Below are 22,976 nucleotides of genomic sequence, written 5' to 3' on the forward strand. Positions count from 1 at the left end.
TGGGCCCCACAGCATCTTGCTTCCAGCTCTTTGGGAAGCTAAGAAACAACTCGCTCTGCACAGTGCTCTTACAGCCTAGTGGGAACATCTCTTCCAAAGGCCTGTGAAACGCAGTTTCTTTGCAGGCCTGATCTGGCTGAAGTAGGACTTCTGCTCTGGGTGTGCTACTTTGCCCTAGAGCTGAAAGGCACAACGTGCAGGCTTATTTCCAAAGGGCGAGTTGGGCCCCACAGCATCTTGCTTCCAGCTCTTTGGGAAGCTAAGAAACAACTCGCTCTGCACAGTGCTCTTACAGCCTACTGGGAACATGTCTTCCAAAGGCCTGTGAAACGCAGTTTCTTTACAGACCTGATCTGGCGGAAGTAGGACTTCTGCTCTGGGTGTGCTACTTTGCCCTAGAGCTGAAAGGCACAACGTGCAGGCTTCTTTCCAAAGGGCGAGTTGGGCCCCTCAGCATCTTGCTTCCAGCTCTTTGGGAAGCTAAGAAACAACTCGCTCTGCACAGTGCTCTTACAGCCTACCGGGAACATCTCTTCCAAAGGCCTGTGAAACGCAGTTTCTTTGCAGGCCTGATCTGGCTAAGGTACGACTTCTGCTCTGGGTGTGCTACTTTGCCCTAGAGCTGAAAGGCACAACGTGCAGGCTTCTTTCCAAAGGGCGAGTTGGGCCCCACAGCATCTTGCTTCCAGCTCTTTGGGAAGCTAAGAAACAACTCGCTCTGCACAGTGCTCTTACAGCCTACCGGGAACATCTCTTCCAAAGGCCTGTGAAACGCAGTTTCTTTGCAGGCCTGATCTGGCTGAAGTAGGACTTCTGCTCTGGGTGTGCTACTTTGCCCTAGAGCTGAAAGGCACAACGTGCAGGCTTCTTTCCAAAGGGCGAGTTGGGCCCCACAGCATCTTGCTTCCAGCTCTTTGGGAAGCTAAGAAACAACTCGCTCTGCACAGTGCTCTTACAGACTAGTGGGAACATCTCTTCCAAAGGCCTGTGAAACGCAGTTTCTTTGCAGGCCTGATCTGGCTGAAGTAGGACTTCTGCTCTGGGTGTGCTACTTTGCCCTAGAGCTGAAAGGCACAACGTGCAGGCTTCTTTCCAAAGGGCGAGTTGGGCCCCACAGCATCTTGCTTCCAGCTCTTTGGGAAGCTAAGAAACAACTCGCTCTGCACAGTGCTCTTACAGCCTAGTGGGAACATCTCTTCCAAAGGCCTGTGAAACGCAGTTTCTTTGCAGGCCTGATCTGGCTGAAGTAGGACTTCTGCTCTGGGTGTGCTACTTTGCCCTAGAGCTGAAAGGCACAACGTGCAGGCTTCTTTCCAAAGGGCGAGTTGGGCCCCACAGCATCTTGCTTCCAGCTCTTTGGGAAGCTAAGAAACAACTCGCTCTGCACAGTGCTCTTACAGCCTTGTGGGAACATCTCTTCCAAAGGCCTGTGAAACGCAGTTTCTTTGCAGGCCTGATCTGGCTGAAGTAGGACTTCTGCTCTGGGTGTGCTACTTTGCCCTAGAGCTGAAAGGCACAACGTGCAGGCTTCTTTCCAAAGGGCGAGTTGGGCCCCACAGCATCTTGCTTGCAGCTCTTTGGGAAGCTAAGAAACAACTCGCTCTGCACAGTGCTCTTACAGCCTACCGGGAACATCTCTTCCAAAGGCCTGTGAAACGCAGTTTCTTTGCAGGCCTGATCTGGCTGAAGTCGGACTTCTGCTCTGCGTGTGCTACTTTGCCCTAGAGCTGAAAGGCACAACGTGCAGGCTTCTTTCCAAAGGGCGAGTTGGGCCCCACAGCATCTTGCTTCCAGCTCTTTGGGAAGCTAAGAAACAACTCGCTCTGCACAGTGCTCTTACAGCCTACCGGGAACATCTCTTCCAAAGGCCTGTGAAACGCAGTTTCTTTGCAGGCCTGATCTGGCTGAAGTAGGACTTCTGCTCTGGGTGTGCTACTTTGCCCTAGAGCTGAAAGGCACAACGTGCAGGCTTCTTTCCAAAGGGCGAGTTGGGCCCCACAGCATCTTGCTTCCAGCTCTTTGGGAAGCTAAGAAACAACTCGCTCTGCACAGTGCTCTTACAGCCTACCGGGAACATCTCTTCCAAAGGCCTGTGAAACGCAGTTTCTTTGCAGGCCTGATCTGGCTGAAGTAGGACTTCTGCTCTGGGTGTGCTACTTTGCCCTAGAGCTGAAAGGCACAACGTGCAGGCTTCTTTCCAAAGGGCGAGTTGGGCCCCACAGCATCTTGCTTCCAGCTCTTTGGGAAGCTAAGAAACAACTCGCTCTGCACAGTGCTCTTACAGCCTACGGGGAACATCTCTTCCAAAGGCCTGTGAAACGCAGTTTCTTTGCAGGCCTGATCTGGCTAAGGTACGACTTCTGCTCTGGGAGTGCTACTTTGCCCTAGAGCTGAAAGGCACAACGTGCAGGCTTCTTTCCAAAGGGCGAGTTGGGCCCCACAGCATCTTGCTTCCAGCTCTTTGGGAAGCTAAGAAACAACTCGCTCTGCACAGTGCTCTTACAGCCTACCGGGAACATCTCTTCCAAAGGCCTGTGAAACGCAGTTTCTTTGCAGGCCTGATCTGGCTGAAGTAGGACTTCTTCTCTGGGTGTGCTAATTTGCCCTAGAGCTGAAAGGCACAACGTGCAGGCTTCTTTCCAAAGGGCGAGTTGGGCCCCACAGCATCTTGCTTCCAGCTCTTTGGGAAGCTAAGAAACAACTCGCTCTGCACAGTGCTCTTACAGCCTACGGGGAACATCTCTTCCAAAGGCCTGTGAAACGCAGTTTCTTTGCAGGCCTGATCTGGCTGAAGTAGGACTTCTGCTCTGGGTGTGCTACTTTGCCCTAGAGCTGAAAGGCACAACGTGCAGGCTTCTTTCCAAAGGGCGAGTTGGGCCCCACAGCATCTTGCTTCCAGCTCTTTGGGAAGCTAAGAAACAACTCGCTCTGCACAGTGCTCTTACAGACTAGTGGGAACATCTCTTCCAAAGGCCTGTGAAACGCAGTTTCTTTGCAGGCCTGATCTGGCTGAAGTAGGACTTCTGCTCTGGGTGTGCTACTTTGCCCTAGAGCTGAAAGGCACAACGTGCAGGCTTCTTTCCAAAGGGCGAGTTGGGCCCCACAGCATCTTGCTTCCAGCTCTTTGGGAAGCTAAGAAACAACTCGCTCTGCACAGTGCTCTTACAGCCTTGTGGGAACATCTCTTCCAAAGGCCTGTGAAACGCAGTTTCTTTGCAGGCCTGATCTGGCTGAAGTAGGACTTCTGCTCTGGGTGTGCTCCTTTGCCCTAGAGCTGAAAGGCACAACGTGCAGGCTTCTTTCCAAAGGGCGAGTTGGGCCCCACAGCATCTTGCTTCCAGCTCTTTGGGAAGCTAAGAAACAACTCGCTCTGCACAGTGCTCTTACAGCCTACCGGGAACATCTCTTCCAAAGGCCTGTGAAACGCAGTTTCTTTGCAGGCCTGATCTGGCTGAAGTAGGACTTCTGCTCTGGGTGTGCTACTTTGCCCTAGAGCTGAAAGGCACAACGTGCAGGCTTCTTTCCAAAGGGCGAGTTGGGCCCCACAGCATCTTGCTTGCAGCTCTTTGGGAAGCTAAGAAACAACTCGCTCTGCACAGTGCTCTTACAGCCTACCGGGAACATCTCTTCCAAAGGCCTGTGAAACGCAGTTTCTTTGCAGGCCTGATCTGGCTGAAGTAGGACTTCTGCTCTGCGTGTGCTACTTTGCCCTAGAGCTGAAAGGCACAACGTGCAGGCTTCTTTCCAAAGGGCGAGTTGGGCCCCACAGCATCTTGCTTCCAGCTCTTTGGGAAGCTAAGAAACAACTCGCTCTGCACAGTGCTCTTACAGCCTACCGGGAACATCTCTTCCAAAGGCCTGTGAAACGCAGTTTCTTTGCAGGCCTGATCTGGCTGAAGTAGGACTTCTGCTCTGGGTTGCTACTTTGCCCTAGAGCTGAAAGGCACAACGTGCAGGCTTCTTTCCAAAGGGCGAGTTGGGCCCCACAGCATCTTGCTTCCACCTCTTTGGGAAGCTAAGAAACAACTCGCTCTGCACAGTGCTCTTACAGCCTAGTGGGAACATCTCTTCCAAAGGCCTTTAAACGCAGTTTCTTTGCAGGCCTGATATGGCTGAAGTAGGACTTCTGCTCTGGGTGTGCTACTTTGCCCTAGAGCTGAAAGGCACAACGTGCAGGCTTCTTTCCAAAGGGCGAGTTGGGCCCCACAGCATCTTGCTTCCAGCTCTTTGGGAAGCTAAGAAACAACTCGCTCTGCACAGTGCTCTTACAGCCTACCGGGAACATCTCTTCCAAAGGCCTGTGAAATGCAGTTTCTTTGCAGGCCTGATCTGGCTGAAGTAGGACTTCTGCTCTGGGTGTGCTACTTTGCCCTAGAGCTGAAAGGCACAACGTGCAGGCTTCATTCCAAAGGCCGAGTTGGGCCCCACAGCATCTTGCATCCAGCTCTTTGGGAAGCTAAGAAACAACTCGCTCTGCACAGTGCTCTTACAGCCTACCGGGAACATCTCTTCCAAAGGCCTGTGAAACGCAGTTTCTTTACAGGCCTGATCTGGCTGAAGTAGGACTTCTGCTCTGGGTGTGCTACTTTGCCCTAGAGCTGAAAGGCACAACGTGCCGGCTTCTTTCCAAAGGGCGAGCTGGGCCCCACAGCATCTTGCTTCCAGCTCTTTGGGAAGCTAAGAAACAACTCGCTCTGCACAGTGCTCTTACAGCCTACCGGGAACATCTCTTCCAAAGGCCTGTGAAACGCAGTTTCTTTGCAGGCCTGATCTGGGTGAAGTAGGACTTCTGCTCTGGGTGTGCTACTTTGCCCTACAGCTGAAAGGCACAACGTGCAGGCTTCTTTCCAAAGGGCGAGTTGGGCCCCACAGCATCTTGCTTCCAGCTCTTTGGGAAGCTAAGAAACAACTCGCTCTGCACAGTGCTCTTACAGCCTAGTGGGAACATCTCTTCCAAAGGCCTGTGAAACGCAGTTTCTTTGCAGGCCTGATCTGGCTGAAGTAGGACTTCTGCTCTGGGTGTGCTACTTTGCCCTAGAGCTGAAAGGCACAAAGTGCAGGCTTCTTTCCAAAGGGCGAGTTGGGCCCCACAGCATCTTGCTTCCAGCTCTTTGGGAAGCTAAGAAACAACTCGCTCTGCACAGTGCTCTTACAGCCTACCGGGACCATCTCTTCCAAAGGCCTGTGAAACGCAGTTTCTTTGCAGGCCTGATCTGGCTGAAGTAGGACTTCTGCTCTGGGTGTGCTACTTTGCCCTAGAGCTGAAAGGCACAACGTGCAGGCTTCTTTCCAAAGGGCGAGTTGGGCCCCACAGCATCTTGCTTCCAGCTCTTTGGGAAGCTAAGAAACAACTCGCTCTGCACAGTGCTCTTACAGCCTAGTGGGAACATCTCTTCCAAAGGCCTGTGAAACGCAGTTTCTTTGCAGGCCTGATCTGGCTGAAGTAGGACTTCTGTTCTGGGTGTGCTACTTTGCCCTAGAGCTGAAAGGCACAACGTGCAGGCTTCTTTCCAAAGGGCGAGTTGGGCCCCACAGCATCTTGCTTCCACCTCTTTGGGAAGCTAAGAAACAACTCGCTCTGCACAGTGCTCTTATACCCTACCGGGAACATCTCTGCCAAAGGCCTGTGAAACGCAGTTTCTTTGCAGGCCTGATCTGGCTGAAGTAGGACTTCTTCTCTGGGTGTGCTACTTTGCCCTAGAGCTGAAAGGCACAACGTGCAGGCTTCTTTCCAAAGGGCGAGTTGGGCCCCACAGCATCTTGCTTCCAGCTCTTTGGGAAGCTAAGAAACAACTCGCTCTGCACAGTGCTCTTACAGCCTACCGGGAACATCTCTTCCAAAGGCCTGTGAAACGCAGTTTCTTTGCAGGCCTGATCTGGATGAAGTAGGACTTCTGCTCTGGGTGTGCTACTTTGCCCTAGAGCTGAAAGGCACAACGTGCAGGCTTCTTTCCAAAGGGCGAGTTGGGCCCCACAGCATCTTGCTTCCAGCTCTTTGGGAAGCTAAGAAACAACTCGCTCTGCACAGTGCTCTTACAGCCTAGTGGGAACATCTCTTCCAAAGGCCTGTGAAACGCAGTTTCTTTGCAGGCCTGATCTGGCTGAAGTAGGACTTCTGCTCTGGGTGTGCTACTTTGCCCTAGAGCTGAAAGGCACAACGTGCAGGCTTCTTTCCAAAGGGCGAGTTGGGCCCCACAGCATCTTGCTTATAGCTCTTTGGGAAGCTAAGAAACAACTCGCTCTGCACAGTGCTCTTACAGCCTAGTGGGAACATCTCTTCCAAAGGCCTGTGAAACGCAGTTTCTTTGCAGGCCTGATCTGGCTGAAGTAGGACTTCTGCTCTTGGTGTGCTACTTTGCCCTAGAGCTGAAAGGCACAACGTGCAGGCTTCTTTCCAAAGGGCGAGTTGGGCCCCACAGCATCTTGCTTCCAGCTCTTTGGGAAGCTAAGAAACAACTCGCTCTGCACAGTGCTCTTACAGCCTACCGGGAACATCTCTTCCAAAGGCCTGTGAAACGCAGTTTCTTTGCAGGCCTGATCTGGCTGAAGTAGGACTTCTGCTCTGGGTGTGCTACTTTGCCCTAGAGCTGAAAGGCACAACGTGCAGGCTTCTTTCCAAAGGGCGAGTTGGGCCCCACAGCATCTTGCTTCCAGCTCTTTGGGAAGCTAAGAAACAACTCGCTCTGCACAGTGCTCTTACAGCCTACGGGGAACATGTCTTCCAAAGGCCAGTGAAACGCAGTTTCTTTGCAGGCCTGATCTGGCTAAGGTACGACTTCTGCTCTGGGTGTGCTACTTTGCCCTAGAGCTGAAAGGCACAACGTGCAGGCTTCTTTCCAAAGGGCGAGTTGGGCCCCACAGCATCTTGCTTCCAGCTCTTTGGGAAGCTAAGAAACAACTCGCTCTGCACAGTGCTCTTACAGCCTACGGGGAACATCTCTTCCAAAGGCCTGTGAAACGCAGTTTCTTTGCAGGCCTGATCTGGCTAAGGTACGACTTCTGCTCTGGGAGTGCTACTTTGCCCTAGAGCTGAAAGGCACAACGTGCAGGCTTCTTTCCAAAGGGCGAGTTGGGCCCCACAGCATCTTGCTTCCAGCTCTTTGGGAAGCTAAGAAACAACTCGCTCTGCACAGTGCTCTTACAGCCTACCGGGAACATCTCTTCCAAAGGCCTGTGAAACGCAGTTTCTTTGCAGGCCTGATCTGGCTGAAGTAGGACTTCTTCTCTGGGTGTGCTACTTTGCCCTAGAGCTGAAAGGCACAACGTGCAGGCTTCTTTCCAAAGGGCGAGTTGGGCCCCACAGCATCTTGCTTCCAGCTCTTTGGGAAGCTAAGAAACAACTCGCTCTGCACAGTGCTCTTACAGCCTAGTGGGAACATCTCTTCCAAAGGCCTGTGAAACGCAGTTTCTTTGCAGGCCTGATCTGGCTGAAGTAGGACTTCTGCTCTGGGTGTGCTACTTTGCCCTAGAGCTGAAAGGCACAACGTGCAGGCTTCTTTCCAAAGGGCGAGTTGGGCCCCACAGCATCTTGCTTCCAGCTCTTTGGGAAGCTAAGAAACAACTCGCTCTGCACAGTGCTCTTACAGACTAGTGGGAACATCTCTTCCAAAGGACTGTGAAACGCAGTTTCTTTGCAGGCCTGATCTGGCTGAAGTAGGACTTCTGCTCTGGGTGTGCTACTTTGCCCTAGAGCTGAAAGGCACAACGTGCAGGCTTCTTTCCAAAGGGCGAGTTGGGCCCCACAGCATCTTGCTTCCAGCTCTTTGGGAAGCTAAGAAACAACTCGCTCTGCACAGTGCTCTTACAGCCTTGTGGGAACATCTCTTCCAAAGGCCTGTGAAACGCAGTTTCTTTGCAGGCCTGATCTGGCTGAAGTAGGACTTCTGCTCTGGGTGTGCTCCTTTGCCCTAGAGCTGAAAGGCACAACGTGCAGGCTTCTTTCCAAAGGGCGAGTTGGGCCCCACAGCATCTTGCTTCCAGCTCTTTGGGAAGCTAAGAAACAACTCGCTCTGCACAGTGCTCTTACAGCCTACCGGGAACATCTCTTCCAAAGGCCTGTGAAACGCAGTTTCTTTGCAGGCCTGATCTGGCTGAAGTAGGACTTCTGCTCTGGGTGTGCTACTTTGCCCTAGAGCTGAAAGGCACAACGTGCAGGCTTCTTTCCAAAGGGCGAGTTGGGCCCCACAGCATCTGGCTTCCAGCTCTTTGGGAAGCTAAGAAACAACTCGCTCTGCACAGTGCTCTTACAGCCTACTGGGAACATCTCTTCCAAAGGCCTGTGAAACGCAGTTTCTTTGCAGGCCTGATCTGGCTGAAGTAGGACTTCTGCTCTGCGTGTGCTACTTTGCCCTAGAGCTGAAAGGCACAACGTGCAGGCTTCTTTCCAAAGGGCGAGTTGGGCCCCACAGCATCTTGCTTCCAGCTCTTTGGGAAGCTAAGAAACAACTCGCTCTGCACAGTGCTCTTACAGCCTAGTGGGAACATCTCTTCCAAAGGCCTGTGAAACGCAGTTTCTTTGCAGGCCTGATCTGGCTGAAGTAGGACTTCTGCTCTGGGTGTGCTACTTTGCCCTAGAGCTGAAAGGCACAACGTGCAGGCTTATTTCCAAAGGGCGAGTTGGGCCCCACAGCATCTTGCTTCCAGCTCTTTGGGAAGCTAAGAAACAACTCGCTCTGCACAGTGCTCTTACAGCCTACTGGGAACATGTCTTCCAAAGGCCTGTGAAACGCAGTTTCTTTACAGACCTGATCTGGCGGAAGTAGGACTTCTGCTCTGGGTGTGCTACTTTGCCCTAGAGCTGAAAGGCACAACGTGCAGGCTTCTTTCCAAAGGGCGAGTTGGGCCCCTCAGCATCTTGCTTCCAGCTCTTTGGGAAGCTAAGAAACAACTCGCTCTGCACAGTGCTCTTACAGCCTACCGGGAACATCTCTTCCAAAGGCCTGTGAAACGCAGTTTCTTTGCAGGCCTGATCTGGCTAAGGTACGACTTCTGCTCTGGGTGTGCTACTTTGCCCTAGAGCTGAAAGGCACAACGTGCAGGCTTCTTTCCAAAGGGCGAGTTGGGCCCCACAGCATCTTGCTTCCAGCTCTTTGGGAAGCTAAGAAACAACTCGCTCTGCACAGTGCTCTTACAGCCTACCGGGAACATCTCTTCCAAAGGCCTGTGAAACGCAGTTTCTTTGCAGGCCTGATCTGGCTGAAGTAGGACTTCTGCTCTGGGTGTGCTACTTTGCCCTAGAGCTGAAAGGCACAACGTGCAGGCTTCTTTCCAAAGGGCGAGTTGGGCCCCACAGCATCTTGCTTCCAGCTCTTTGGGAAGCTAAGAAACAACTCGCTCTGCACAGTGCTCTTACAGACTAGTGGGAACATCTCTTCCAAAGGCCTGTGAAACGCAGTTTCTTTGCAGGCCTGATCTGGCTGAAGTAGGACTTCTGCTCTGGGTGTGCTACTTTGCCCTAGAGCTGAAAGGCACAACGTGCAGGCTTCTTTCCAAAGGGCGAGTTGGGCCCCACAGCATCTTGCTTCCAGCTCTTTGGGAAGCTAAGAAACAACTCGCTCTGCACAGTGCTCTTACAGCCTAGTGGGAACATCTCTTCCAAAGGCCTGTGAAACGCAGTTTCTTTGCAGGCCTGATCTGGCTGAAGTAGGACTTCTGCTCTGGGTGTGCTACTTTGCCCTAGAGCTGAAAGGCACAACGTGCAGGCTTCTTTCCAAAGGGCGAGTTGGGCCCCACAGCATCTTGCTTCCAGCTCTTTGGGAAGCTAAGAAACAACTCGCTCTGCACAGTGCTCTTACAGCCTTGTGGGAACATCTCTTCCAAAGGCCTGTGAAACGCAGTTTCTTTGCAGGCCTGATCTGGCTGAAGTAGGACTTCTGCTCTGGGTGTGCTACTTTGCCCTAGAGCTGAAAGGCACAACGTGCAGGCTTCTTTCCAAAGGGCGAGTTGGGCCCCACAGCATCTTGCTTGCAGCTCTTTGGGAAGCTAAGAAACAACTCGCTCTGCACAGTGCTCTTACAGCCTACCGGGAACATCTCTTCCAAAGGCCTGTGAAACGCAGTTTCTTTGCAGGCCTGATCTGGCTGAAGTCGGACTTCTGCTCTGCGTGTGCTACTTTGCCCTAGAGCTGAAAGGCACAACGTGCAGGCTTCTTTCCAAAGGGCGAGTTGGGCCCCACAGCATCTTGCTTCCAGCTCTTTGGGAAGCTAAGAAACAACTCGCTCTGCACAGTGCTCTTACAGCCTACCGGGAACATCTCTTCCAAAGGCCTGTGAAACGCAGTTTCTTTGCAGGCCTGATCTGGCTGAAGTAGGACTTCTGCTCTGGGTGTGCTACTTTGCCCTAGAGCTGAAAGGCACAACGTGCAGGCTTCTTTCCAAAGGGCGAGTTGGGCCCCACAGCATCTTGCTTCCAGCTCTTTGGGAAGCTAAGAAACAACTCGCTCTGCACAGTGCTCTTACAGCCTACCGGGAACATCTCTTCCAAAGGCCTGTGAAACGCAGTTTCTTTGCAGGCCTGATCTGGCTGAAGTAGGACTTCTGCTCTGGGTGTGCTACTTTGCCCTAGAGCTGAAAGGCACAACGTGCAGGCTTCTTTCCAAAGGGCGAGTTGGGCCCCACAGCATCTTGCTTCCAGCTCTTTGGGAAGCTAAGAAACAACTCGCTCTGCACAGTGCTCTTACAGCCTACGGGGAACATCTCTTCCAAAGGCCTGTGAAACGCAGTTTCTTTGCAGGCCTGATCTGGCTAAGGTACGACTTCTGCTCTGGGAGTGCTACTTTGCCCTAGAGCTGAAAGGCACAACGTGCAGGCTTCTTTCCAAAGGGCGAGTTGGGCCCCACAGCATCTTGCTTCCAGCTCTTTGGGAAGCTAAGAAACAACTCGCTCTGCACAGTGCTCTTACAGCCTACCGGGAACATCTCTTCCAAAGGCCTGTGAAACGCAGTTTCTTTGCAGGCCTGATCTGGCTGAAGTAGGACTTCTTCTCTGGGTGTGCTAATTTGCCCTAGAGCTGAAAGGCACAACGTGCAGGCTTCTTTCCAAAGGGCGAGTTGGGCCCCACAGCATCTTGCTTCCAGCTCTTTGGGAAGCTAAGAAACAACTCGCTCTGCACAGTGCTCTTACAGCCTACGGGGAACATCTCTTCCAAAGGCCTGTGAAACGCAGTTTCTTTGCAGGCCTGATCTGGCTGAAGTAGGACTTCTGCTCTGGGTGTGCTACTTTGCCCTAGAGCTGAAAGGCACAACGTGCAGGCTTCTTTCCAAAGGGCGAGTTGGGCCCCACAGCATCTTGCTTCCAGCTCTTTGGGAAGCTAAGAAACAACTCGCTCTGCACAGTGCTCTTACAGACTAGTGGGAACATCTCTTCCAAAGGCCTGTGAAACGCAGTTTCTTTGCAGGCCTGATCTGGCTGAAGTAGGACTTCTGCTCTGGGTGTGCTACTTTGCCCTAGAGCTGAAAGGCACAACGTGCAGGCTTCTTTCCAAAGGGCGAGTTGGGCCCCACAGCATCTTGCTTCCAGCTCTTTGGGAAGCTAAGAAACAACTCGCTCTGCACAGTGCTCTTACAGCCTTGTGGGAACATCTCTTCCAAAGGCCTGTGAAACGCAGTTTCTTTGCAGGCCTGATCTGGCTGAAGTAGGACTTCTGCTCTGGGTGTGCTCCTTTGCCCTAGAGCTGAAAGGCACAACGTGCAGGCTTCTTTCCAAAGGGCGAGTTGGGCCCCACAGCATCTTGCTTCCAGCTCTTTGGGAAGCTAAGAAACAACTCGCTCTGCACAGTGCTCTTACAGCCTACCGGGAACATCTCTTCCAAAGGCCTGTGAAACGCAGTTTCTTTGCAGGCCTGATCTGGCTGAAGTAGGACTTCTGCTCTGGGTGTGCTACTTTGCCCTAGAGCTGAAAGGCACAACGTGCAGGCTTCTTTCCAAAGGGCGAGTTGGGCCCCACAGCATCTTGCTTGCAGCTCTTTGGGAAGCTAAGAAACAACTCGCTCTGCACAGTGCTCTTACAGCCTACCGGGAACATCTCTTCCAAAGGCCTGTGAAACGCAGTTTCTTTGCAGGCCTGATCTGGCTGAAGTAGGACTTCTGCTCTGCGTGTGCTACTTTGCCCTAGAGCTGAAAGGCACAACGTGCAGGCTTCTTTCCAAAGGGCGAGTTGGGCCCCACAGCATCTTGCTTCCAGCTCTTTGGGAAGCTAAGAAACAACTCGCTCTGCACAGTGCTCTTACAGCCTACCGGGAACATCTCTTCCAAAGGCCTGTGAAACGCAGTTTCTTTGCAGGCCTGATCTGGCTGAAGTAGGACTTCTGCTCTGGGTGTGCTACTTTGCCCTAGAGCTGAAAGGCACAACGTGCAGGCTTCTTTCCAAAGGGCGAGTTGGGCCCCACAGCATCTTGCTTCCAGCTCTTTGGGAAGCTAAGAAACAACTCGCTCTGCAAAGTGCTCTTACAGCCTACCGGGAACATCTCTTCCAAAGGCCTGTGAAACGCAGTTTCTTTGCAGGCCTGATCTGGCTGAAGTAGGACTTCTGCTCTGGGTGTGCTACTTTGCCCTAGAGCTGAAAGGCACAACGTACAGGCTTCTTTCCAAAGGGCGAGTTGGGCCCCACAGCATCTTGCTTCCAGCTCTTTGGGAAGCTAAGAAACAACTCGCTCTGCACAGTGCTCTTACAGCCTACCGTGAACATCTCTTCCAAAGGCCTGTGAAACGCAGTTTCTTTGCAGGCCTGATCTGGCTGAATTAGGACTTCTGCTCTGCGTGTGCTACTTTGCCCTAGAGCTGAAAGGCACAACGTGCAGGCTTCTTTCCAAAGGGCGAGTTGGGCCCCACAGCATCTTGCTTCCAGCTCTTTGGGAAGCTAAGAAACAACTCGCTCTGCACAGTGCTCTTACAGCCTACCGGGAACATCTCTTCCAAAGGCCTGTGAAACGCAGTTTCTTTGCAGGCCTGATCTGGCTGAAGTAGGACTTCTGCTCTGGGTGTGCTACTTTGCCCTAGAGCTGAAAGGCACAACGTGCAGGCTTATTTCCAAAGGGCGAGTTGGGCCCCACAGCATCTTGCTTCCAGCTCTTTGGGAAGCTAAGAAACAACTCGCTCTGCACAGTGCTCTTACAGCCTACCGGGAACATGTCTTCCAAAGGCCTGTGAAACGCAGTTTCTTTACAGACCTGATCTGGCTGAAGTAGGACTTCTGCTCTGGGTGTGCTACTTTGCCCTAGAGCTGAAAGGCACAACGTGCAGGCTTCTTTCCAAAGGGCGAGTTGGGCCCCACAGCATCTTGCTTCCAGCTCTTTGGGAAGCTAAGAAACAACTCGCTCTGCACAGTGCTCTTACAGCCTACGGGGAACATGTCTTCCAAAGGCCTGTGAAACGCAGTTTCTTTGCAGGCCTGATCTGGCTGAATTAGGACATCTGCTCTGCGTGTGCTACTTTGCCCTAGAGCTGAAAGGCACAACGTGCAGGCTTCTTTCCAAAGGGCGAGTTGGGCCCCACAGCATCTTGCTTGCAGCTCTTTGGGAAGCTAAGAAACAACTCGCTCTGCACAGTGCTCTTACAGCCTAGTGGGAACATCTCTTCCAAAGGCCTGTGAAACGCAGTTTCTTTGCAGGCCTGATCTGGCTGAAGTAGGACTTCTGCTCTGGGTGTGCTACTTTGCCCTAGAGCTGAAAGGCACAACGTGCAGGCTTATTTCCAAAGGGCGAGTTGGGCCCCACAGCATCTTGCTTCCACCTCTTTGGGAAGCTAAGAAACAACTCGCTCTGCACAGTGCTCTTACAGCCTACCGGGAACATGTCTTCCAAAGGCCTGTGAAACGCAGTTTCTTTACAGACCTGATCTGGCTGAAGTAGGACTTCTGCTCTGGGTGTGCTACTTTGCCCTAGAGCTGAAAGGCACAACGTGCAGGCTTCTTTCCAAAGGGCGAGTTGGGCCCCACAGCATCTTGCTTCCAGCTCTTTGGGAAGCTAAGAAACAACTCGCTCTGCACAGTGCTCTTACAGCCTACGGGGAACATCTCTTCCAAAGGCCTGTGAAACGCAGTTTCTTTGCAGGCCTGATCTGGCTAAGGTACGACTTCTGCTCTGGGTGTGCTACTTTGCCCTAGAGCTGAAAGGCACAACGTTCAGGCTTCTTTCCAAAGGGCGAGTTGGGCCCCACAGCATCTTGCTTCCAGCTCTTTGGGAAGCTAAGAAACAACTCGCTCTGCACAGTGCTCTTACAGCCTACCGGGAACATCTCTTCCAAAGGCCTGTGAAACGCAGTTTCTTTGCAGGCCTGATCTGGCTGAAGTAGGACTTCTGCTCTGGGTGTGCTACTTTGCCCTAGAGCTGAAAGGCACAACGTGCAGGCTTCTTTCCAAAGGGCGAGTTGGGCCCCACAGCATCTTGCTTCCACCTCTTTGGGAAGCTAAGAAACAACTCGCTCTGCACAGTGCTCTTACAGCCTACCGGGAACATGTCTTCCAAAGGCCTGTGAAACGCAGTTTCTTTACAGACCTGATCTGGCTGAAGTAGGACTTCTGCTCTGGGTGTGCTACTTTGCCCTAGAGCTGAAAGGCACAACGTGCAGGCTTCTTTCCAAAGGGCGAGTTGGGCCCCACAGCATCTTGCTTCCAGCTCTTTGGGAAGCTAAGAAACAACTCGCTCTGCACAGTGCTCTTACAGCCTACGGGGAACATCTCTTCCAAAGGCCTGTGAAACGCAGTTTCTTTGCAGGCCTGATCTGGCTAAGGTACGACTTCTGCTCTGGGTGTGCTACTTTGCCCTAGAGCTGAAAGGCACAACGTTCAGGCTTCTTTCCAAAGGGCGAGTTGGGCCCCACAGCATCTTGCTTCCAGCTCTTTGGGAAGCTAAGAAACAACTCGCTCTGCACAGTGCTCTTACAGCCTACCGGGAACATCTCTTCCAAAGGCCTGTGAAACGCAGTTTCTTTGCAGGCCTGATCTGGCTGAAGTAGGACTTCTGCTCTGGGTGTGCTACTTTGCCCTAGAGCTGAAAGGCACAACGTGCAGGCTTCTTTCCAAAGGGCGAGTTGGGCCCCACAGCATCTTGCTTCCAGCTCTTTGGGAAGCTAAGAAACAACTCGCTCTGCACAGTGCTCTTACAGCCTAGTGGGAACATCTCTTCCAAAGGCCTGTGAAACGCAGTTTCTTTGCAGGCCCGATCTGGCTGAAGTAGGACTTCTGCTCTGGGTGTGCTACTTTGCCCTAGAGCTGAAAGGCACAACGTGCAGGCTTCTTTCCAAAGGGCGAGTTGGGCCCCACAGCATCTTGCTTCCAGCTCTTTGGGAAGCTAAGAAACAACTCGCTCTGCACAGTGCTCTTACAGCCTAGTGGGAACATCTCTTCCAAAGGCCTGTGAAACGCAGTTTCTTTGCAGGCCTGATCTGGCTGAAGTAGGACTTCTGCTCTGGGTGTGCTACTTTGCCCTAGAGCTGAAAGGCACAACGTGCAGGCTTCTTTCCAAAGGGCGAGTTGGGCCCCACAGCATCTTGCTTCCAGCTCTTTGGGAAGCTAAGAAACAACTCGCTCTGCACAGTGCTCTTACAGCCTAGTGGGAACATCTCTTCCAAAGGCCTGTGAAACGCAGTTTCTTTGCAGGCCTGATCTGGCTGAAGTAGGACTTCTGCTCTGGGTGTGCTACTTTGCCCTAGAGCTGAAAGGCACAACGTGCAGGCTTCTTTCCAAAGGGCGAGTTGGGCCCCACAGCATCTTGCTTCCAGCTCTTTGGGAAGCTAAGAAACAACTCGCTCTGCACAGTGCTCTTACAGCCTACCGGGAACATGTCTTCCAAAGGCCTGTGAAACGCAGTTTCTTTACAGACCTGATCTGGCTGAAGTAGGACTTCTGCTCTGGGTGTGCTACTTTGCCCTAGAGCTGAAAGGCACAACGTGCAGGCTTCTTTCCAAAGGGCGAGTTGGGCCCCACAGCATCTTGCTTCCAGCTCTTTGGGAAGCTAAGAAACAACTCGCTCTGCACAGTGCTCTTACAGACTAGTGGGAACATCTCTTCCAAAGGCCTGTGAAAGGCAGTTTCTTTGCAGGCCTGATCTGGCTGAAGTAGGACTTCTGCTCTGGGTTGCTACTTTGCCCTAGAGCTGAAAGGCACAACGTGCAGGCTTCTTTCCAAAGGGCGAGTTGGGCCCCACAGCATCTTGCTTCCAGCTCTTTGGGAAGCTAAGAAACAACTCGCTCTGCACAGTGCTCTTACAGCCTAGTGGGAACATCTCTTCCAAAGGCCTGTGAAACGCAGTTTCTTTGCAGGCCCGATCTGGCTGAAGTAGGACTTCTGCTCTGGGTGTGCTACTTTGCCCTAGAGCTGAAAGGCACAACGTGCAGGCTTCTTTCCAAAGGGCGAGTTGGGCCCCACAGCATCTTGCTTCCAGCTCTTTGGGAAGCTAAGAAACAACTCGCTCTGCACAGTGCTCTTACAGCCTAGTGGGAACATCTCTTCCAAAGGCCTGTGAAACGCAGTTTCTTTGCAGGCCCGATCTGGCTGAAGTAGGACTTCTGCTCTGGGTGTGCTACTTTGCCCTAGAGCTGAAAGGCACAACGTGCAGGCTTCTTTCCAAAGGGCGAGTTGGGCCCCACAGCATCTTGCTTCTAGCTCTTTGGGAAGCTAAGAAACAACTCGCTCTGCACAGTGCTCTTACAGCCTAGTGGGAACATCTCTTCCAAAGGCCTGTGAAACGCAGTTTCTTTGCAGGCCTGATCTGGCTGAAGTAGGACTTCTGCTCTGGGTGTGCTACTTTGCCCTAGAGCTGAAAGGCACAACGTGCAGGCTTCTTTCCAAAGGGCGAGTTGGGCCCCACAGCATCTTGCTTCCAGCTCTTTGGGAAGCTAAGAAACAACTCGCTCTGCACAGTGCTCTTACAGCCTAGTGGGAACATCTCTTACAAAGCCCTGTGAAACGCAGTTTCTTTGCAGGCCTGATCTGGATGAAGTAGGACTTCTGCTCTGGGTGTGCTACTTTGCCCTAGAGCTGAAAGGCACAACGTGCAGGCTTCTTTCCAAAGGGCGAGTTGGGCCCCACAGCATCTTGCTTCCAGCTCTTTGGGAAGCTAAGAAACAACTCGCTCTGCACAGTGCTCTTACAGACTAGTGGGAACATCTCTTCCAAAGGCCTGTGAAACGCAGTTTCTTTGCAGGCCTGATCTGGCTGAAGTAGGACTTCTGCTCTGGGTTGCTACTTTGCCCTAGAGCTGAAAGGCACAACGTGCAGGCTTCTTTCCAAAGGGCGAGTTGGGCCCCACAGCATCTTGCTTCCACCTCTTTGGGAAGCTAAGAAACAACTCGCTCTGCACAGTGCTCTTACAGCCTAGTGGGAACATCTCTTCCAAAGGCCTTTAAACGCAGTTTCTTTGCAGGCCTGATATGGCTGAAGTAGGACTTCTGCTCTGGGTGTGCTACTTTGCCCTAGAGCTGAAAGGCACAACGTGCAGGCTTCTTTCCAAAGGGCGAGTTGGGCCCCACAGCATCTTGCTTCCAGCTCTTTGGGAAGCTAAGAAACAACTCGCTCTGCACAGTGCTCTTACAGCCTACCGGGAACATCTCTTCCAAAGGCCTGTGAAATGCAGTTTCTTTGCAGGCCTGATCTGGCTGAAGTAGGACTTCTGCTCTGGGTGTGCTACTTTGCCCTAGAGCTGAAAGGCACAACGTGCAGGCTTCTTTCCAAAGGCCGAGTTGGGCCCCACAGCATCTTGCTTCCAGCTCTTTGGGAAGCTAAGAAACAACTCGCTCTGCACAGTGCTCTTACAGCCTACCGGGAACATCTCTTCCAAAGGCCTGTGAAACGCAGTTTCTTTACAGGCCTGATCTGGCTGAAGTAGGACTTCTGCTCTGGGTGTGCTACTTTGCCCTAGAGCTGAAAGGCACAATGTGCAGGCTTCTTTCCAAAGGGCGAGCTGGGCCCCACAGCATCTTGCTTCCAGCTCTTTGGGAAGCTAAGAAACAACTCGCTCTGCACAGTGCTCTTACAGCCTACCGGGAACATCTCTTCCAAAGGCCTGTGAAACGCAGTTTCTTTGCAGGCCTGATCTGGGTGAAGTAGGACATCTGCTCTGGGTGTGCTACTTTGCCCTACAGCTGAAAGGCACAACGTGCAGGCTTCTTTCCAAAGGGCGAGTTGGGCCCCACAGCATCTTGCTTCCAGCTCTTTGGGAAGCTAAGAAACAACTCGCTCTGCACAGTGCTCTTACAGCCTAGTGGGAACATCTCTTCCAAAGGCCTGTGAAACGCAGTTTCTTTGCAGGCCTGATCTGGCTGAAGTAGGACTTCTGCTCTGGGTGTGCTACTTTGCCCTAGAGCTGAAAGGCACAAAGTGCAGGCTTCTTTCCAAAGGGCGAGTTGGGCCCCACAGCATCTTGCTTCCAGCTCTTTGGGAAGCTAAGAAACAACTCGCTCTGCACAGTGCTCTTACAGCCTACCGGGAACATCTCTTCCAAAGGCCTGTGAAACGCAGTTTCTTTGCAGGCCTGATCTGGCTGAAGTAGGACTTCTGCTCTGGGTGTGCTACTTTGCCCTAGAGCTGAAAGGCACAACGTGCAGGCTTCTTTCCAAAGGGCGAGTTGGGCCCCACAGCATCTTGCTTCCAGCTCTTTGGGAAGCTAAGAAACAACTCGCTCTGCACAGTGCTCTTACAGCCTAGTGGGAACATCTCTTCCAAAGGCCTGTGAAACGCAGTTTCTTTGCAGGCCTGATCTGGCTGAAGTAGGACTTCTGTTCTGGGTGTGCTACTTTGCCCTAGAGCTGAAAGGCACAACGTGCAGGCTTCTTTCCAAAGGGCGAGTTGGGCCCCACAGCATCTTGCTTCCACCTCTTTGGGAAGCTAAGAAACAACTCGCTCTGCACAGTGCTCTTATACCCTACCGGGAACATCTCTGCCAAAGGCCTGTGAAACGCAGTTTCTTTGCAGGCCTGATCTGGCTGAAGTAGGACTTCTTCTCTGGGTGTGCTACTTTGCCCTAGAGCTGAAAGGCACAACGTGCAGGCTTCTTTCCAAAGGGCGAGTTGGGCCCCACAGCATCTTGCTTGCAGCTCTTTGGGAAGCTAAGAAACAACTCGCTCTGCACAGTGCTCTTACAGCCTACCGGGAACATCTCTTCCAAAGGCCTGTGAAACGCAGTTTCTTTGCAGGCCTGATCTGGATGAAGTAGGACTTCTGCTCTGGGTGTGCTACTTTGCCCTAGAGCTGAAAGGCACAACGTGCAGGCTTCTTTCCAAAGGGCGAGTTGGGCCCCACAGCATCTTGCTTCCAGCTCTTTGGGAAGCGAAGAAACAACTCGCTCTGCACAGTGCTCTTACAGCCTAGTGGGAACATCTCTTCCAAAGGCCTGTGAAACGCAGTTTCTTTGCAGGCCTGATCTGGCTGAAGTAGGACTTCTGCTCTGGGTGTGCTACTTTGCCCTAGAGCTGAAAGGCACAACGTGCAGGCTTCTTTCCAAAGGGCGAGTTGGGCCCCACAGCATCTTGCTTCCAGCTCTTTGGGAAGCTAAGAAACAACTCGCTCTGCACAGTGCTCTTACAGCCTAGTGGGAACATCTCTTCCAAAGGCCTGTGAAACGCAGTTTCTTTGCAGGCCTGATCTGGCTGAAGTAGGACTTCTGCTCTTGGTGTGCTACTTTGCCCTAGAGCTGAAAGGCACAACGTGCAGGCTTCTTTCCAAAGGGTGAGTTGGGCCCCACAGCATCTTGCTTCCAGCTCTTTGGGAAGCTAAGAAACAACTCGCTCTGCACAGTGCTCTTACAGCCTACCGGGAACATCTCTTCCAAAGGCCTGTGAAACGCAGTTTCTTTGCAGGCCTGATCTGGCTGAAGTAGGACTTCTGCTCTGGGTGTGCTACTTTGCCCTAGAGCTGAAAGGCACAACGTGCAGGCTTCTTTCCAAAGGGCGAGTTGGGCCCCACAGCATCTTGCTTCCAGCTCTTTGGGAAGCTAAGAAACAACTCGCTCTGCACAGTGCTCTTACAGCCTACCGTGAACATCTCTTCCAAAGGCCTGTGAAACGCAGTTTCTTTGCAGGCCTGATCTGGCTGAATTAGGACTTCTGCTCTGCGTGTGCTACTTTGCCCTAGAGCTGAAAGGCACAACGTGCAGGCTTCTTTCCAAAGGGCGAGTTGGGCCCCACAGCATCTTGCTTCCAGCTCTTTGGGAAGCTAAGAAACAACTCGCTCTGCACAGTGCTCTTACAGCCTAGTGGGAACATCTCTTCCAAAGGCCTGTGAAACGCAGTTTCTTTGCAGGCCTGATCTGGCTGAAGTAGGACTTCTGCTCTGGGTGTGCTACTTTGCCCTAGAGCTGAAAGGCACAACGTGCAGGCTTCTTTCCAAAGGGCGAGTTGGGCCCCACAGCATCTTGCTTCCAGCTCTTTGGGAAGCTAAGAAACAACTCGCTCTGCACAGTGCTCTTACAGCCTACCGGGAACATGTCTTCCAAAGGCCTGTGAAACGCAGTTTCTTTACAGACCTGATCTGGCTGAAGTAGGACTTCTGCTCTGGGTGTGCTACTTTGCCCTAGAGCTGAAAGGCACAACGTGCAGGCTTCTTTCCAAAGGGCGAGTTGGGCCCCACAGCATCTTGCTTCCAGCTCTTTGGGAAGCTAAGAAACAACTCGCTCTGCACAGTGCTCTTACAGCCTACGGGGAACATGTCTTCCAAAGGCCAGTGAAACGCAGTTTCTTTGCAGGCCTGATCTGGCTAAGGTACGACTTCTGCTCTGGGTGTGCTACTTTGCCCTAGAGCTGAAAGGCACAACGTGCAGGCTTCTTTCCAAAGGGCGAGTTGGGCCCCACAGCATCTTGCTTCCAGCTCTTTGGGAAGCTAAGAAACAACTCGCTCTGCACAGTGCTCTTACAGCCTACCGGGAACATGTCTTCCAAAGGCCTGTGAAACGCAGTTTCTTTACAGGCCTGATCTGGCTGAAGTAGGACTTCTGCTCTGGGTGTGCTACTTTGCCCTAGAGCTGAAAGGCACAACGTGCAGGCTTCTTTCCAAAGGGCGAGTTGGGCCCCACAGCATCTTGCTTCCAGCTCTTTGGGAAGCTAAGAAACAACTCGCTCTGCACAGTGCTCTTACAGCCTACCGGGAACATCTCTTCCAAAGGCCTGTGAAACACAGTTTCTTTGCAGGCCTGATCTGGCTGAAGTAGGACTTCTGCTCTGGGTGTGCTACTTTGCCCTAGAGCTGAAAGGCACAACGTGCAGGCTTCTTTCCAAAGGGCGAGTTGGGCCCCACAGCATCTTGCTTCCAGCTCTTTGGGAAGCTAAGAAACAACTCGCTCTGCACAGTGCTCTTACAGCCTACCGGGAACATCTCTTCCAAAGGCCTGTGAAACGCAGTTTCTTTGCAGGCCTGATCTGGCTGAAGTAGGACTTCTGCTCTGGGTGTGCTACTTTGCCCTAGAGCTGAAAGGCACAACGTGCAGGCTTCTTTCCAAAGGGCGAGTTGGGCCCCACAGCATCTTGCTTCCAGCTCTTTGGGAAGCTAAGAAAAAACTCGCTCTGCACAGTGCTCTTAAGGCCTAACGGGAACATCTCTTCCAAAGGCCAGTGAAACGCAGTTTCTTTGCAGGCCTGATCTGGCTGAAGTAGGACTTCTGCTCTGGGTGTGCTACTTTGCCCTGGAGCTGAAAGGCACAACATGCAGGCTTCTTTCCAAAGGGCGAGTTGGGCCCCACAGCATCTTGCTTCCAGCTCTTTGGGAAGCTAAGAAACAACTCGCTCTGCACAGTGCTCTTACAGCCTAGTGGGAACATCTCTTCCAAAGGCCTGTGAAACGCAGTTTCTTTGCAGGCCTGATCTGGCTGAAGTAGGACTTCTGCTCTGGGTGTGCTACTTTGCCCTAGAGCTGAAAGGCAAAACGTGCAGGCTTCTTTCCAAAGGTCGAGTTGGGACCCACAGCATCTTGCTTCCAGCTCTTTGGGAAGCTAAGAAACAACTCGCTCTGCACAGTGCTCTTACAGCCTACCGGGAACATCTCTTCCAAAGGCCTGTGAAACGCAGTTTCTTTGCAGGCCTGATATGGCTGAAGTAGGACTTCTGCTCTGGGTGTGCTACTTTGCCCTAGAGCTGAAAGGCACAACGTGCAGGCTTCTTTCCAAAGGGCGAGTTGGGCCCCACAGCATCTTGCTTCCAGCTCTTTGGGAAGCTAAGAAACAACTCGCTCTGCACAGTGCTCTTACAGCCTACCGGGAACATCTCTTCCAAAGGCCTGTGAAATGCAGTTTCTTTGCAGGCCTGATCTGGCTGAAGTAGGACTTCTGCTCTGGGTGTGCTACTTTGCCCTAGAGCTGAAAGGCACAACGTGCAGGCTTCTTTCCAAAGGCCGAGTTGGGCCCCACAGCATCTTGCTTCCAGCTCTTTGGGAAGCTAAGAAACAACTCGCTCTGCACAGTGCTCTTACAGCCTACCGGGAACATCTCTTCCAAAGGCCTGTGAAACGCAGTTTCTTTACAGGCCTGATCTGGCTGAAGTAGGACTTCTGCTCTGGGTGTGCTACTTTGCCCTAGAGCTGAAAGGCACAACGTGCAGGCTTCTTTCCAAAGGGCGAGCTGGGCCCCACAGCATCTTGCTTCCAGCTCTTTGGGAAGCTAAGAAACAACTCGCTCTGCACAGTGCTCTTACAGCCTACCGGGAACATCTCTTCCAAAGGCCTGTGAAACGCAGTTTCTTTGCAGGCCTGATCTGGGTGAAGTAGGACATCTGCTCTGGGTGTGCTACTTTGCCCTAGAGCTGAAAGGCACAACGTGCAGGCTTCTTTCCAAAGGGCGAGTTGGGCCCCACAGCATCTTGCTTCCAGCTCTTTGGGAAGCTAAGAAACAACTCGCTCTGCACAGTGCTCTTACAGCCTAGTGGGAACATCTCTTCCAAAGGCCTGTGAAACGCAGTTTCTTTGCAGGCCTGATCTGGCTGAAGTAGGACTTCTGCTCTGGGTGTGCTACTTTGCCCTAGAGCTGAAAGGCACAAAGTGCAGGCTTCTTTCCAAAGGGCG

This window comes from Equus caballus, chromosome 16, assembly GCF_041296265.1.
Source record: "Equus caballus isolate H_3958 breed thoroughbred chromosome 16, TB-T2T, whole genome shotgun sequence".
In the NCBI taxonomy this organism is placed as follows: Eukaryota; Metazoa; Chordata; class Mammalia; order Perissodactyla; family Equidae; genus Equus; species Equus caballus.